This window comes from Strix aluco, chromosome 5, assembly GCF_031877795.1.
Source record: "Strix aluco isolate bStrAlu1 chromosome 5, bStrAlu1.hap1, whole genome shotgun sequence".
Classification (NCBI taxonomy): Eukaryota; Metazoa; Chordata; class Aves; order Strigiformes; family Strigidae; genus Strix; species Strix aluco.
In genome coordinates, this window is record NC_133935.1 from 61,514,553 (window position 1) to 61,531,973 (window position 17,421).

At 40.9% G+C, this 17,421-nt stretch overlaps 1 long non-coding RNA gene across 1 annotated transcript; it reads right to left on the bottom strand.

Moving 5' to 3' along the window:
* Nucleotides 1–3,469: 3,469 nt before the first annotated feature.
* LOC141923834 (uncharacterized) lies at nt 3,470–12,996 on the bottom strand. Its single transcript, XR_012623410.1, has 3 exons — nt 12,956–12,996; nt 6,485–6,566; nt 3,470–4,454 (listed from the first exon to the last, which is right to left on the bottom strand). It is a non-coding gene; the product is annotated as an uncharacterized LOC141923834 (long non-coding RNA).
* Nucleotides 12,997–17,421: the final 4,425 nt, after the last annotated feature.

The window sequence follows — 17,421 nt, forward strand, 5'->3', positions numbered from 1 at the left end:
ATTTTTGGACAATTCTGTTCAGGAGACAATTCAAGATGTAACCTCCACCAGTTTTCCCCCCATTTTTATTTCCACAGGACAGGAAATCTGAGGGTCTGGCTTTTATGTTTCAGCATTTGTAGTAGTTCATGGAAGAAGACTATGTCAGAGGTACCTCACTGAAAACGTATGATGGGGAACAGACACTGCTTACCTGGCAAGGTAAAAGATATCAGACTTGGGGACACATTTGCCCCAAAGCTTTTCCCTTCTAAATAGCACAATCAGGACTGCAATATTCATACATAAGAAAATTCATAAAGACAATTCATGCTATCACTATTATGCCCTGGAAGAAAGTTACATTGGCTCTCATCTTAAGGGTCACGGCCACTGGAAAAGCCTGTTTGCAAACATTTGTAAAAGCAATAAAAAGAAGTACCTTCTCAATAAGGCTTTCCTTTGTATTGTTGCAAAAGTGTTTCTATTTCACTCTGGAGAAATTACCAGTTAATGATAAATACCCTTCTAAATATTCCTCTGGGCCTAATCCTGAAGTCCTTAGTTGGTATTTAATCACTCTTTATTCTGGCAAGCACCCTTTTGATTTGAGGGCACAAGTGCAAAGTTTCGTACCAGTAAGGACATTTATCACTTCACTGGGAATTTTGCTGTGCCATGCTTTCTTTGATCATTCAAAACAAAGCAAAACAGCTTACTAGAGATGATTGTGAACCACAAAATTTTGATCTATAAGTAAAATTGGTTTTAAATACATGTTTTGGCTCATTCTGCCATGGAGATGGTCTGGCTAAGAGTTCATAACCTGAAGAAATGCAAGGCAGCTTTAAAGTATACTGATCCCTACACAGAGGTTTGGGTTCAGGCTCCCCTCCAATTCTTCACGGTGAGATCATAATTTACCTGAGACAACTGTTTACTTTCTTCTTAGTGACTCCATTGCTGATGTCAGCAGTGTCTTGCATACTAAAATTCACATGCTCTTTTTCTGAAAGCAGACTGTTACTTTCATTTCCTATAAAATAAAAATAATTCTAAATGCAAGTTTTCAGAGAAATGTTGAAAATGTTAAAACTTTAAGCACCTAGATTAAACAGCTAGTCTTCTTTATTTCCCTTTACAGTCCATTAACATTGGTTATATATTCTGAAGGTTTCTTGGATCAAATAATACCTTTGACTCTCACCTGGACTCAACCTTTGGGAAAGCCTATTGCTTTATAGGCTAAGGTTGGAGCTCAGAGACATAGGCCTTCTCATAAAGTACCTTAATCAGATGCTTTTCTACCGAGCAGTAGCTCTAAAGGTAGAGATATTGAATACAAAAACCTACAATGCTTTGGTCAGTACTTTAAGTTCCCTAACTGTCTTTAAAAGCCAAGTGAAATAAATCAGTGACCACATTTTAAGCCTGAATTTTTATTGTGATTATTGTCATAAATATAGTGTATGAATCTAGAGAGATGAATGCAGACAATTCCGGTATTGGAACATCCTACTAAAAAAACTCCCACCAATTCTGGACATTTACATGAAGTGCAGACCGGAGAGAAAAATTTTCCTTTAAGTGAGAAGGAAGTTATTTGGTTAGTTAAGTTGTTCAAAGATTAATAAAAGCAGTTTACCCCAGAAGATGGGAATCAGTCAAGCTACTAAACTGGTAGATGATTTATTGAATGTGAAACTTAACCACTGTATTTCTGTCCCTGACTCAGGAAATAAAAGCTTTGATATAATATTTGATCAAACAGATAATATTCTTAAAATTTTCAATGAACTTTCTATGTCCTACCTAACAAATGTTCACTTCAGAATACAAGTTTAAATAGCTTATTTTTTCAGAATTAAAATCTATGAGACCAAAACTTGCAAAAGTGTGTCTACTGATGTAGGATATTTCCATTTTTACAGACTGAACTCAAACAGTCTGATTTTTACAGTGTACTAAGCATGCATGCATAAAATGTCTCAAGGCTGGCAACTTAAATCATGAACCACTCCTTAAAATCTTTTAAAAATTTTGTCTGGACAGCAACTGAAGTACATTTCTGTTGGAGGCAATGCCAGTGTATGCAGTTTATATGTGTATATATACTTATTTTATATATAAGGTATATATGTACATATTATATATGATCTTTTTTATACTCCAGGTGCAAGACAAATGAATCGTGAGAAGGTTTGCGTCCACCTTTCGCTTCCAAGCAATGGTAGGATAGTCAGAACATTTTCATAGACCTGTCCAAATATCACTTCTGCAGTGAAGTTGGGACTAGTAGAATAAATCGAAAAAGATAGTCCCCAGCATAAGCATTTGACCCCTAGCACTGTAGCCATTGACTTGATCACAAAGTTTCTCACTCATACTCTGATATATGCAGCACTAGTACTAATTATGCTAAGAGACCCGAAGCTATCATGCAGTTATCCACAGGTTCTGAATAATATTTTTGGGCAAACAAGTGTGGACATAATTTTATATTAACAAAGAGAGAAAAGAAAGGAATGGTAGTGCTATGTCTAACATGGGAGAGGCAAAAAGGAGATCTGTGAAAGGCTGTGGTTATGCATAACTGACCTCAAGAGGCGCCCTACTGATGGTTGTGTCTTCTAAAGGCTCTGCAATGAGCTGAATCTCACTGAAAGCATTTAACATGTTTGCTTTCACCTGCACTGGTTCTGTAGGCTACCTCAGTTCCAGTATGACCCTGGCAAAGTCACTGCGGTCAAGTGGAGCTCAAAGCTCCATGGTGAGTTCTGTGGCTCTAAAGGTGAAAGCCTACACAAAAAGAAAGTAATGGTCTTGCATGGTCTGAGCTGTAGGACAGAAAGGGCAGCAGACTGTCTTGCTTACCACCTAGCCTTTGGCTTTGTTTAAAGCTGAGAAGACACCACCAGTCAGTCTCTCATGTTCTGACCTGAGAGGAGGAGACAAATGTAGTCTTTGGCAAACTGAAGCCTTTAAGGACCTTTGTTTCAGTTCTGTGGGCTGTGCTTCTATGAGCAGAGGAAGCCACTATATAGCACAGAAATATAGGACAAGTGATTATCGTGAGCCAGATCTGTGGAGTGCGGGTGGGAAGTGTTAATCTGCATATGCTGTAACAGTTCATTAAATGCAGTAAACTGCCTGCAAAATTGCATAGTGGAAAGAGGGTGTTTCATTTTTCCCTCTCTGTTTGAGAGTGACAAAAACCACTGAATACATCTCAGCAGTCATCATCTTAAGAGGATTCTGTTCACTACAGGGGAAGTACTTGGTAACACTTCAGTGGGGCTAGGCTTTTGCCTTGTGCTCATCAGCTGCCCTTGGGCTCTTAATTACAGAGATCAAGAAAATATATTCCTAGACTAGAAGAAAATTTCCTTCAAGATTTTGTGTAGCAAACCTTCAATGCTACATTGGCTCTACATAATTTAAACATTTGTAGAGTCATGTAAGTACAAGAGAAAATATCAGAACAGAGACCTTCAATGTGGCTGTGAAAGAAATGTTTTAATTGTCAAGATGCAGGATTTCATTGTCAGACAGTATCATAGAATAAAACTTTGCCATCTCATTTGGGTGATCCTAGGTTATCTGTCATTTAACATTTAAACTATGTCAGGAAACTGACAGACATTCATATTTCCACTAAGATACTTCTTCCAAGAGAGTCCTTAAGTGATTTGCCTTCTCTTGCATGTATTTGCAGTATATAATTATTTTAAAGCAGAAAGAACGCTATGCCTTTGTACATCTCCTTTGACAGTAGTCATCTTGGATTTCAGTAGAAATTACTCAGATTGAAAGGGATGTGTTATTGTAATTGACTATTTATATGCCCCAAAATATCATTTGCTGTGGGTGGCGGGGGAATCTCCACCAACACACTGACTCGTTCTGTTACTACATGTTCTTTGAGATTATCAACAGCCTGAAAAAATGAATCTGCCATATGTCTATACTCAGCCATTCTCCATTTGGTTGAATGTACAATTCCTATTTTATAGAGCTCTCGATTTTACTCTCTTGAATCATGCTGAATGGAGAGACTTAGTACCTAAGTAAATCCAAAGATCTAAAGCCAAGCAGGACAATTACAATCATCCATCTGACCTTCTGCACCACATATAATTCAGTCTAGTCAAAGCCCAATCAATTTGTGGTTGAAGCAGGCTATCTATTTTAGAAAGATACCCACAATTTTAGTCAGCTGCAGAGAGCCTGAAAGTATGGGGCAGAGCATCAAACATTTTTCTAAAGAAAATGGAATCAAGCTGCAGACATAGCTAAGCAATCTCACCCATAGAAAATTACACTTTTGAGAATGCTGAGATAAATCAGTTTCTGCAGTGGTGCACTGGGTTTGGAGTGTATCCTTAGATACTGTGCAATGTTGCTGGAGAATTTCAAGTCCTCTCTGTATCCTCTTCTTTTCTCTCTCCTGCAGTCACACGAAGACATAACATTTTCTATAAAGTAAAGGAAATGATGAGTACAAGGAAAGTGTGGCATGTCAACTGAGGGCAGTCAGATCAGCTGCCTGCAGGAATATTTATGGTCCATTCACTAATTTATTGGGGAGGTGAATCCCTATAGTCAGGGCAAATACCTTTTCTGGTTTGACATATTACTTCAAAGCACAAATACAAATTTGACTTTGTTATCAACAACTACAGGATACATCACATTAACTCTATTTCCCACCAGATAAGAAAAGCTATAGCCGAGTAAGATTTGACCAGATTTTAAACACCACCATGGTGGGAAGTCCAGCTTCTGGCACTATTTCTTCAGTTCTAGTTCTGTTCTTTGATAACATAAGGAGGGAATTTCCTTTTCCATTGTTTTTTCTCTCTTTTCTTGTACTCCACCTTTCATCACATGCTATGCAGAATTAGCTTCTTCTATCAAATCAGGACTTTATCAGTCTTCCACAGATAACTGTTGTTGCTTTGCAATCCCTGCTGCTCACTGTGGTATTCAGAACTGCCTCACTCCAGTCTATATGATCACTAGACCATTTTCAAGGTAAGTAATACTCTTTGTTACAACATCAGCTTCTCTTTGGTTCCACACTCACGAACTTCCCTAGCCTTCAATATTACCTGAACAACAATGCCTGCCCTTGATCCTATAAAGTGCTTTTGTAAGTCACTATGTGCTGCAAAACCTTTCATGAATCTCCACCTACAGTAACAGACACAAAGACCATAGGCTGCACCTTGGTATGGGCCATGGTCTATGAAAACAGTGTCTGCTGTTTAATGGTGCAAAGTTTACCTTCAATTTTCTCCCTGCTCACTGTACAAGAGTGAGCCAACTAGAAGATACAAAGCAGCTTACACCAGCTCCACCACAGAGCTTCCCTCCAGCTGCTGGGAGGATCCAGGAGCAGGGGAAGAGAGAGGTAGTTCCACCGGGCGATGCCAATGCACACACCAAGCCCAGAAGCAGGGCCCCCCCAGGGCAGGCAATGGCACCTGAAGGACAGGGAACTTGTGGGAGGCAGACTGTGGGTGCAAAGAGTCAGTCAGGCAGTGACAGGCATAAGCAAGTGAAAGCCAGGTACACGATTTTGGAGGGAAAAAGTTAGAATTTCCACACCTGAATTGACTGGAGTGTAAGTAATCTGTGGGGGGAAGAGGGAGAAGAAGCATTTTAAAAGGCAAAGAGGTGGAAGACAGAGAATGAAGGCTTGGTGCAGGCCGAGGCATATGTCTGTTTAAACCGTCACAGCAAGGTAGGAGTGAGCCCAATCTAAGGAAACTTGGGAACTGCTAGTTTAGTGAAATGATCACAGAGTAAAACCGAGCTCTAATCTTGGCTTAAATATTGATTCAGTGTATTTCCTTGGGCAAGGAATCAGTTAGATGGGATTAATTATGTCTATCTACCTATTTCAAAGGGCTGCAGCAAGGATTAATTAGTTAGTCATTGTTTGCAGATTTCTTTGAAGATGAAAATGTTGAACTGTATAATTAAACAAAATCATTAGACGTAAGGTTATATGACTTTAATGTTTTCCAAAAATGCATAAATTAATACCATAACATCTACTTCCATTTTATTCTTAGGCATATGTGTAATCCTGGATAAGGAATTAATGGTGTCTGTAAAACATTCCCATACAGTGGTTACATGAATGAATGAAATCCATTTTATAAATAAGGCTATATTAAAATTACAAAGGTTAAAGTAATAAAACTTACGTTTATGTATCAAGCTTTCTGTTGATATTCAAAGACTTAGTGAATCTGAGATAGACCACTGCTGTTTTAAAATATTGTTTTATCTATAGAAACCAAATCTCTGGCTGCTTTCCAACACTTAGGAATTGTAGCTGATGCTCCTCAAGGCAGTAGTGAAACTCCACTACTCCACCAGAAAGAAAGGAATGATCAATGCACATGTGATAAGGATTACAGTCTAGCACTGGAGCTGTGCCTGCCAGGGTGACATGGCTTGGGCCACAATACATGGGAAGGGTGATAGATCTTACCTGTCTCCTGCTTAAACAAACTGAAAGATGGTGATATTCTGGTTGGCACACAGCTTCAGAAGCATAAACCGTCAAAGACATACTAAATGAAAAGACATTACACAATTTTATGTCATAATCTCAGGCCAAATGGGTTAATATCTATGACCGAATCATGTCTTTCAAGTTCAGTGTTTGTCTGGTTCTGCACACCTACTCACACGAGTGTAACAGAGGTTCCTGTGTGGTTTTTCACCATGATACAACACTGAGTAACTTTATACCTATGGAAGGAACGGTTTCTGGTGATAATAAATAATTTGTCATCATAAATGACTGAAACCATCATGGAAGGCTGCTGTGGAAAGTTTCTAGACCAGACTTGTTATCATAAACTTTTTTTTTTTTCTTTTTAAAATGAGACTATTAAATGTTTCTGACAGGACACAACAGCTCCACCACCACACAGTTTGCTTCTTTGTAGGTGCTGCTTAGCATTCATAGAATTACACAATAACACAAATGAAGTTTTGGTTTGAATTGGTTGTTTTTCAAACAGCTTTTGTACACTGATTTATTGAACTTGATGGGGAGAAGGGAGAAAGAGTGTTAGATTCCTTCAGGGTCCAATCACCCCACCTAACTTTTCAGAGCTCCTAAGATCCATACCACCCCCTGGTAGGACCCATCTGCTGGTAGGAAATGGTGCTTAGGGCACTGTATTTCTCACTTAAAGTTCCTGAATAGAAACAGAAGATAGCAAAATGGCTGAACAGACATAAGAGATGACTATGTATTTATCTACCTTTAGATCACATGCAGAAAGCTTCCTATACTCTGTCAAACCAGTGCCTTGACCATGGAGGTCAGAACACTGTCCTTATGGAAGTCCATCATATGCTGTAAAAGCAAACCTGAAGAAGACCTCAACCAGGGAATGCATGCTTCCTCCCTCTGTTAGCATCTGTTTGGATTAATTCTTACCTCTACAGCCTCTTTTGCTTTGTCCTTTTCACATCCACCCTGACTGCTGCTCCCCATCAAGAGACTTATTGGTTCTTAATTTATTCAGGAGACAATATCAATATTCACTCCCCCAAAATCTTCACTGCTTTCAGCTCCTCAAACAGCTCGTACACCTGTTGAGGCCAGGTGCATGCATCCCTCTCCTTCCTGCAAGCAGCGCCTGTTAATGAGGGCCACTCCCCAGATCTCACTATAAATGTTAGCCACACTAGGGCAAAACATTCTCTCTCACTTGGTAAGGGCCTGTTCAGCTCTCATCATGAAGCCTTACCATATATTGAAACTTGTATTACATACAAGCATATACATCTGCCTATATGCTTTGCCACACCTTACACAAATAGATCCATGCATTACTGGGTCTTGATTGAGGCTGGACTTGGCAGTATAAATTATGTAAAAGTCGTGAGGCTTGGTGTCAACAGAACCCTGAAGCAATCTTTGAGGGACACTGTGACAGACTTATTATTTGCGAAACACGTAAACAGGAAGCACATATTTCATACAACTCTTTATGAAGTGGATTTTCTTCAGGAGCATGGGGAAGAAACCAGTCAGTACTTCCTCTCCTCATCTGGACTGCTTAGTTACAATTCACACGCCTGTCTGCCTAACGCAGGGCATAACAGACACTCTCAGTCCAGAGATTTCCTGGGTAAACAACTACAGCAAATGAACTGGCTGCAGAACTGAGGTCTATTTTATAAAAAAATCTATTGGGTGCTAAGCATTCCAGACACAAAGGGTCTGGTTTTCTACTACTCTGTACCTGTGTAGAGTGAAAACAAATGGCTGCAGGAAGATCAAAATTGCCTACTTATACATCATGTGCAATGTCTGCATCTTGCTCTCTACACCATCAATACAAATACAGAGCACAGAAACTCGCCTCTACAGAGGCAGAGAAGAAAGAAGGGGTGAATTGAAACACTCTGATTTTATAGAATCAGAATGAGGGCTACCCTGCCAAGAAAAATGTGAATTGGCTTTAGCCATCTCCAGTACCTGGGCTTAGACACTCAGTCCTCCAGTAGCTGGTCCTCAATTGCCTCATGCACAGAGAGAGAGGCACACACACACATCTAATCTCTCAGTCAATCCCAGACCCTACAGTCTCTCTGCCACATGGCTGGGACCCCCGCTTCCTCCCACAGCCAGCTCCTCCAGTTGTCTCACTCCCAGAGACACATGCACACACCTGGCTCCCAAGTCACTTCAATTACTTTGCAAGCCCAGGCTGATATTCAGGAGCAATCACACACTGACTTACATACCCTCACCCACTCCAATTGCTAACACCACAGATGGGAGCCCCTGTGATCCCATGGTCCCACTCCAGTTGCTGGCCTCTCAGACCTCCATACACGCAGAAGAGAGCTCTGCACACAGGAAAATGGAGTTAAACAAACTGTTCTGATCAAGTGCAGGGCATGGCCAGACAAGCCTACTGACCAGCCACCTGGTTACGTGCAGCTGTGTCCTTTTAGCCCCTTATTCCTCTGTTCTCCCAAGATTTTTCCTCCCCAAACCACCTCTATCCCTCCCTTTCCCTGCTTGTGGTTCCTCCCCTAAACATCCTATGATAAGTTTTGCACAATCCCAAAGTGCTCTTCCCCTGCAACCCGTAATGTGCCCTGTAAAAAGTCTGCAGATGACACCAAGTTAAGCGGGAGTGCCGATCTGCATGAAGATAGGGAGTCTCTACAGAGAGACTTGGATAGATTGGATTGGTGGGCCAACGTTAACGGGATGAGCTTCAACAAGGCCAAGTGCCAGGTCCTGCACTTGGGCCACAACAACCCCATGCATCACCACAGGCTTGGGGAGGTGTGGCTGGAGAGCTGTGTGGAAGAAAGAGATCTGGGGGTTCTAACTGACAAGCAGCTGAACATGAGCCAGCAGTGTGCCCAGGTGGCCAAGAAAGCCAACAGCATCCTGGCTTGTATTGGAAATAGTGTGACCAGCAGAAGTAGGGAGGTGATAGTCCCCCTGTACTCTGCACTGGTGAGGCCACACCTGGAGTATTGTGTCCAGTTTTGGGTACCTCAATACGAGAGAGATATCGAGGTGCTGGAGCGAGTGCAGAGGAGGGCAACGAAGCTGGTGAAGGGCCTGGAGAACAAATCCTATGAGGAGCGATTGAAGGAGCTGGGACTGTTTAGTTTGAGGAAGAGAAGGCTAAGGGGAGACCTCATCACTCTCTACAACTACCTGAAAGGACATTGTAGAGAGGTTGGTGCTGGTCTCTTCTCACAGGTAATTAGCGATAGAACAAGAGGGAATGGCTTTAAACTGCAACAGGGGAGGTTCAGACTGGACATTAGGAAAAAATTTTTCACAGAAAGAGTGGTCAGACAGTGGAATAGGCTGCCCAGGGAGGTGGTGGAGTCACCATCCCTGGATGTGTTTAAGGGTTGTTTAGATGGGATGTTGGGGGATATGGTGTAGGGGAGAACTTTGTAGAGTAGGGCTGATGGTTGGACTTGATGATCCCAAGGGTCTTTTCCAACCTGAATGAATGATTCTGTGAAATGCCGCCCTTCTGTGAAATGCTGTCAAATGCTGTACTCCCATGCAGTGCCCCCCCTCAGTCTGTGAGGTGATACAGAAACACACTCCCATATTACAGACAAACACTTTCTCTCTGTATAACACAGCAGACCTGGATCCTGATAAAACTCAGCAGGAAATGGAAGTCTCTGCCCCTTACAGATTCCTCTGCCAGTATAGCGTCGTCCTGACACCCAAGATGCTGTATGCATGTTCTCAGCTGCTCTAGAGCTCTTAGATCTTGCTTGCATCTGACACACGTGATAGCTTGCTTTGTACTCCTTGGTAACCATGTGAAGGGAAAAAAGGTAAAGACCTGCATGAGAAAAAAATACTCAATATGAAACAATACACCCAGGTTGTAACCCACCCATCCTCTAAATCCAGTGCACTAGCATTGTTCAAAATCTGTTTATAAGAGCATTAGCTGGTGTAATCTTGTTGCCAGCTTCCTCCACGCTCTTTTTATTTCTATGTTCAAACATTTGCCTTTGGAATCCTTGCACTGCATAGAGGCCCCTTGCTGGACAATGTCTAAACCCGGAGCAGCAATTGTACCCTTCTGAACTGAGGCTTTGTTCAGCTGGAACATTGCCGATTGATCACCAATTCAGCACAACAATGCTTTAAACTAAAAAATAGGCCTGCTTCAGAAAATCTGGCATTATACTTGGCATTGTGTGTTCCAATATATACACACATGGTGCTGTGACGTAGGGTTTCTAAAGCTGAGCATTTTCCTGGAAAGATTGTATCCCTGAGATGTGAGGAATACATGTTTCAGGAGTTTTTCCTACCTTGAGACAACTTTCAGCTAGGTATGTATATCCTGGACACAATGCATCCTTAAAAATAACTTCTGTCTGTACAGGAGTGGTGCAGCAGGGGAAAAAAAAGCCTGCATTCAATAAGTGTCTAAACAAATTTGCTAGCAGTGACTGGAGATAAGTTACCAGCTTTGCTTCATCTGGAAACAAGATAATTATGTGTCCCTTACCAAACACATTTTCATAATACAATCATGCCACGTTTGTGTTTCAAGATTTTCAGAAAGTCTTGAAATGTTTTAAAAATCATTGCCAGGCAAACTCTTTGAAAGGAATTTTCTTAACCAAGGGTAACGTGGTGCTTTATCATACCAAATGCATTTTGATTATTAACAATATGATGAAGTTTTATAAAAAGATCTCCATTATTTACAATAGTTGCTATTCAAGTGGCATTGCTTATTTCATCTAAGTAATCAGAGCTCTTAAGCTGAAATTCACAGAATCACAGAATCATCTAGGTTGGAAAGGACCTTGAAGATCATCTAGTCCAACTGTTAACCGAGGACTGACAGATCCCAACTACACCATCTCCCTCAGCGCTATGTCAACCCGACTCTTAAACACCTCCAGGGATGGGCACTCCACCACTGCCCTGGGCAGCCCATTCCAACGCCTAACAACCTGTTCTGTAAAGAAATACTTCCTAATATCCAGTCTAAACCTTCCCTGGTGCAACTTGAGGCCATTCCCTCTTGTCCTATGGCTTATTACTTGGTTAAAGAGACTCATCCCCAGCTCTCTGCAACCTCCTTTCAGGTAGTTGTAGAGGGCGATGAGGTCTCCCCTCAGCCTCCTCTTCTCCAGACTAAACAACACCAGTTCCCTCAGCCGCTCCTCGTACGACATGTGCTCCAGACCCTTCACCAGCTTCGTTGCCCTTCTCTGGACATGCTCGAGTAATTCAATGTCCTTTTTGTAGTGAGGGGCCCAAAACTGAACACAGTAATCGAGGTGCGGCCTCACCAGTGCCGAGTACAGGGGTAAGATCCCTTCCCTGTCATCCCTGCTGGCCATGCTATTTCTGATGCAAGCCAGGATGCCATTGGCCTTCTTGGCCACCTGGGCACACTGCTGGCTCATGTTCAGCCAGCTGTCAATCAACACCCCCAGGTCCCTCTCTGACTGGCAGCTCTCCAGCCACTCCTCCCCAAGCCTGTAGTGCTGCTGGGGGTTGTTGTGGCCGAAGTGCAGCACCCGGCATTTGGCCTTATTGAAACTCCTACAGTTGGCCTTAGCCCATCGCTCCAGCCTGTCCAGATCTCTCTGCAGAGCCTCCCTACCCTCGAGCAGATCAACACTCCCACCCAACTTGGTGTCATCCGCAAACTTACTGAGGGTAAGTTTGAGAAGCAGTATTATACAGCAGCTAAAAAAGAAATAGATGAGACTATATATATGTAAGAACTTTCCAATTTAATATCATACTTGCATTTCTAACACAATGATAATGCTCTCTAGCTACAGACTAGAAATCAGATTCAAATCACCATGGGTTTGTACATGAACATAATGAATACTGGGTATATTCTTTGAAAAATAATCATAACACCCTCTTGCCAAAAAATAGCAACACTTTTTTAAATTATTTCCTCTATAACACAGCCCCTTTCCCATGTGCAGAACAGATCACCTCCTGTTTAAATACCACAATCGTGACTACAAAATACCAGAGTCAGCCAATACTAAAAACACTTATGTGCTGTATATGTTCATAATAAAGAACAAAAATATGAAAGCACTTGCAAAAACAGATTGTGCACATTAGCTTCAGAGCAGCAGAGACTTGCACAATGACAGTCTTATCTTGATATTGTGCTTCAGTTTGCAGAAGCCTGGTTTCCCTAGGAGACACACCTGCCTCATCACTTGTCTGATATAAAAGAAGACAGACCATTTACAGGCCATTTTTTGAAAGATGTATAAACACCATAATATGTCATGTCAGTGTCATCAGGAATGGCAATTAATATTATTTCCATTCTAATGACCTTCTTTCAGATGCATTTAACTCTATTTTTCTCACTTAAAAAAAAAAAATAATTACAAGACGGACAAGCAGGTGAGGCAGATGATAATACTGCTTTACCTCATGTGTGGTGTACTACAGTCCATATTCCACTCTGGAACTTCTCCTCCTGTGCCTGAAAGAGAATGAAGGTGATTAGCAAGTACTGGAGTCTCTGGAAAGGGGAAGAGAAGGGGCAAGATGGGGAATGCTCATACATGCTCTGTATCAAATTATGTATTGAGTGGGGAGCAGGGGAACCTTCTCAGGGACCAAAAACGTGGTAAAATAAACTATGAGAAAATGCCTAGAACACAGTTCAGAAATCCAAATTTGGTTTCTGCTGGTGGTACACAGCAGTCTTAGGCAAACCACTTTTCTTTGCATTCTCTCTGGAAAATAGAACAGAATAAAATAGAATAGAATATTTTCAGTTGGAAAGGACCTAAAATGATCATCTAGTCCAAATGTGACCACTTCAGGACTGACCAAAAGTTAAAGCATGTTATTAAGGGCATTAAAATGGAGACATTAACACCTTCTTCCTTCCGCACTTTTTCTTGGCTATTCACTGTGCAAATTCCTTGTAGCCAAGACTTTTTGTCTCTTTTCACACGCTTATGCAGAGACTTTAGCATAACAAGGCCCTAATATTGACTGATGCCTTCTGGTGTCATTGTAATACCAACATTTAAAAATTAACTAACTTCTATTTACAGTTCCACCACTGACTTAAAAAGAAATTCTGCTATTTCAGTGCATGTCTAATGCCATTCAAGTTACAGATTTGGTAAATAATTAGAATAATATTTACCAATCATTCTGAGATATGGTAACACTTAACTAAGATGTACATAATACTTTTATTCCCTACAATAAGTGAAGCATGCAAGTCTCCAGAACATCATTAGCAGCAGCATGTCTATCACGAGTTGAGTAAAATATAAAAAAAAATAGTACTGTATTTGGAAATGTGATGCCTTCAGGATGGTTTCAATATTCAGTGGCATACATGCTTTTGCCAATGACTATAAAGGGAAAGAGTGCTTATGAATGACATTTCACTCATTCCTCTTGCTATTCAATTAGATGTAGCTGATACGTTAAGTGGTTTTCAGTAAGAACATAAGGGACCATCAGGAATGGCTTTCAACAGCATTAATCAATAATGCAATAGCACAGTGGTTGATAATGAAAAGGCAGCAGTTACTAATGGTTAGCACTGTGCTCTCTGAGACACTGCTCTTCTCTCCTGTGAGATATTGTGGAGTGATTGTAACCCTTCTACACCATAGCCAGGTAAGCCTGCACTCCAACAGGACATTTCTCAAGGCCTTTTATCATTTCCTTCTCAACTACTAGAGCACTATAGAGTTGCAAAACTAACTTACACTTTCAGGCATTAGAGGTACCCATCCAAATAGCCCAGAAATTTCAGGGCATGAGTTTATCTGTGCCATTCATCACTCCAGAATGGCAAATAGGCCTTGGACACACAATCATGTTAATCCAAGGAGAACAAATTTTCCCTGAGATTAAAAGGAAAAAAAACCTAAGCACAATTCTTGCTGCAAAGTAGATCTGCCTCAAAAAGCTTTACCCATGGGGATACCTCTTCAAAAAAGGAATACATCTTGTCATGACCCAAAGCCCTGGGTTTACAAAGGCGTTCCCCAGTTTAGACCAACAGTGCAAACAGTAAGTCAACAGAAAGACTTTCTTCTGCTGCCAATCATTCTTACCCCTATTAAACTCTGTAATTGAGATCCCTCCTTCCCCTCCAGATAGTGCAGCATGTACAGTTATCTTCTTCACACCAGAGGCCTCAACACTGAGCCCTGCATTGTTGCCAGCGGCCTGCTCAAGTGAATCATGAGCTACCAAAACTGGGACAAGCAGCTCACTGAAGCTATTTCTTCTCCCCATAAGTTAACTGACCTCAGTATCTGAACACTCACAACTAAAAAGATTCATCACTAGAAGGAATCTCAAGTGCCAGCAGAAACATTACCCAGAGGATGTGAAGAAAGTACCTGAAAGTACTAAGTGAAAGACTGAGCATGTACTCTGGCAGTGAACAAGCATGCCAATTGTGATTACCAAGGAGATTCTGGGGGTTATAAGAGAAAATATACAGTTGGAGCAGTAGCTTGCAAAATCCTAGGCTAGAAATAATAACAAAACAGACAGCCCTCTTCAAGACTGTGAAGAAAGCATAGTACCTGCCATCCTCATGTGCCACCTCTCTTCACTGCTGTTGGTGAATTTCTGTTTGCTTGTGCTTCAAGTTTTGCCTTCCACAGCGTAGCCTAGTGATAAAATAAAAATGGCCTTCTCCCTGCCCTTTGGTCTTATGCCTTTTATTAGACAAAACACTGTTCAGTGCCTGTTAAAGGAAAGGCAGGTTCTCCTATTTATCTTTCTCTCCTGTTGATAATTTTTCACTGACATGTTTCACATTTCTTCTGGGCAGGACCAAATCCACAGTATATTCTTTCTCCATTTCCGTAATTGGTTTAAAGGTCCTGGTGCCAAAAAACTGCTCTGTGGTACAACGAATAACCTACTTCACAAAATAATGATGCCATATAAGTTACAAAGCAGAATTATATTGATTTTTTAGCACAATCTACATTATATCTGTCAGCAGGCAGTGTGTAAGTCACCTCTGAACAGAGCACTTTGACCATGTGCTGTTCCTTTTACATGGTGATCATGTGCCACAGAGCAAATGAAACAAGTGGAATGGGGTCAAATGGGCATCCCTGCAGAGTATTAAGATAAAGGACCTTATATTTAAAACTGGAAGATCTAGTCATCTTAACACAGGCTAAAGATGAGGATCAGTGCTTTTACACAAAGATGAATTATACTTTGAGGAGTAGGGAATCTATCAGAATGAAAAGCCTGCTTCATGAGAGCAATTTAGCAAATGCAATTCCGGCTATGACTGTAAAAAATGGTGAACCTGACATCTAGTAAATGTCAGTTACTTGAAGCTTATTATTCATTTTATGTACAACAGAATTGTCTTAATACTCTGCTTAGAGCACCTGAAAAATAAGAATCCAATTTGCTCTGTAATTCTGTAGTTGTAGGTACAAGACTCATTAGCAATGGCATTTTTCCTACCAATAGTTCATAACATCCCCTATCTTTATTATCTAAAAGGACAACTGTAGTGAACTTCTACAGCTGTTTTCAGTTTCTTCTGTTAAAAAAGAAAAAAGGAGGGAAATGGAAAACAGTTTGTTTTCCTGCAAACAGAAACATGCAAAATTATGTTTTATGTTAACACATTAAGTAGGGCTGTAGTCATTAAGATTGCTACCATTCTTTGCACATTTTAGCAAAAATTGCTAGGAAAAATATATACTTTCTCATATAAAGGAGCTCTTTGACTAAAATTAAGTTTTTTGTAATGTTTCCCATGATAGCAGCAGCTGCTATCATAACAAACAAAATTTAGATCAGGTGTTTGTTAACACTGAGTTTCTAAAGATAAATATAAAGCACTTTGGGACTACTCATGCTACAGATTTGTTTCTAATGCACAGTAACTTACATTCAGAATCTACTTGCAATTTTCAGGCTGTTAGCCTTTTACAATATTTTCCAGTTGTTTCATTGCAAACCCATGTCATTTGATATAATAATATATATGAAACACATCTCAACTTAGATTGCAGCTAGTCATGCATGAGGTAAGATCCTTCTACTTTTCTCCAGCTACCAGATAAAATCTGTGTCCTTGCATTGCTGATAATGGACCCTAGAGCGTCTACAGACTCAGAGGAACAGACACGAAGGGATGTGTCTGTTTTTCCTGAACACATAAAGAGAAACCAACCATGTTTAGACAGCTTGGGTGTGTATAAACTAAAGATGAGCTACAGAGCTAGGCTCTTTTTATGGAGTGACATTCTGGAGATGCAGGTGAAAATCAGAGTGATTTAAATCTTTGAGTCCCAGAAAGTTGTGAGAAAGGCTGTTAGAAGGATTAAGTAAATGAAATGTGTGGGATTTGGGGGTGCTTAGTTCTCTTCTGGAGTACATACTGTCTGATTATTCTTCTTTGGTACATAACACTCCATTATTCCCTACCTCAGGTGCTATTTTTTCTTGAGCAGCAACCAGGGGATGCAACTCTTGCTGAGAAGGCTGACAGATGTTATCAGTTTTGGGGGTTTTGTTATAGGAAATTTCTTAAATCTCCTGTTCCGACAGTCAGGTGATTATATTAGAGTTTCAGCTTTCAAGGAAGCCTGAGGAGTAGGTCTTGCACCTTTCTCCATCTGATCTAACAGGGACATGGCTAGACATGCCATGGCACAGCAGTGCTGGTCAGGCCTCTCCTCTCACGAGAACTCCACAAAGCCATTTCACCCTTCAGCATGGCTGGGTCTATAAAACCTAGCTACTTCTTAATAACCAAGGAAAGCAAAGCCACCAGAAGCTAGCATGTTTTGGGAGATGTAAAACTGTATACAGTGACAGCAGCAACAAAACATTCACTCATCCATTCCACCAGCCCTCAGCTAGGTAAC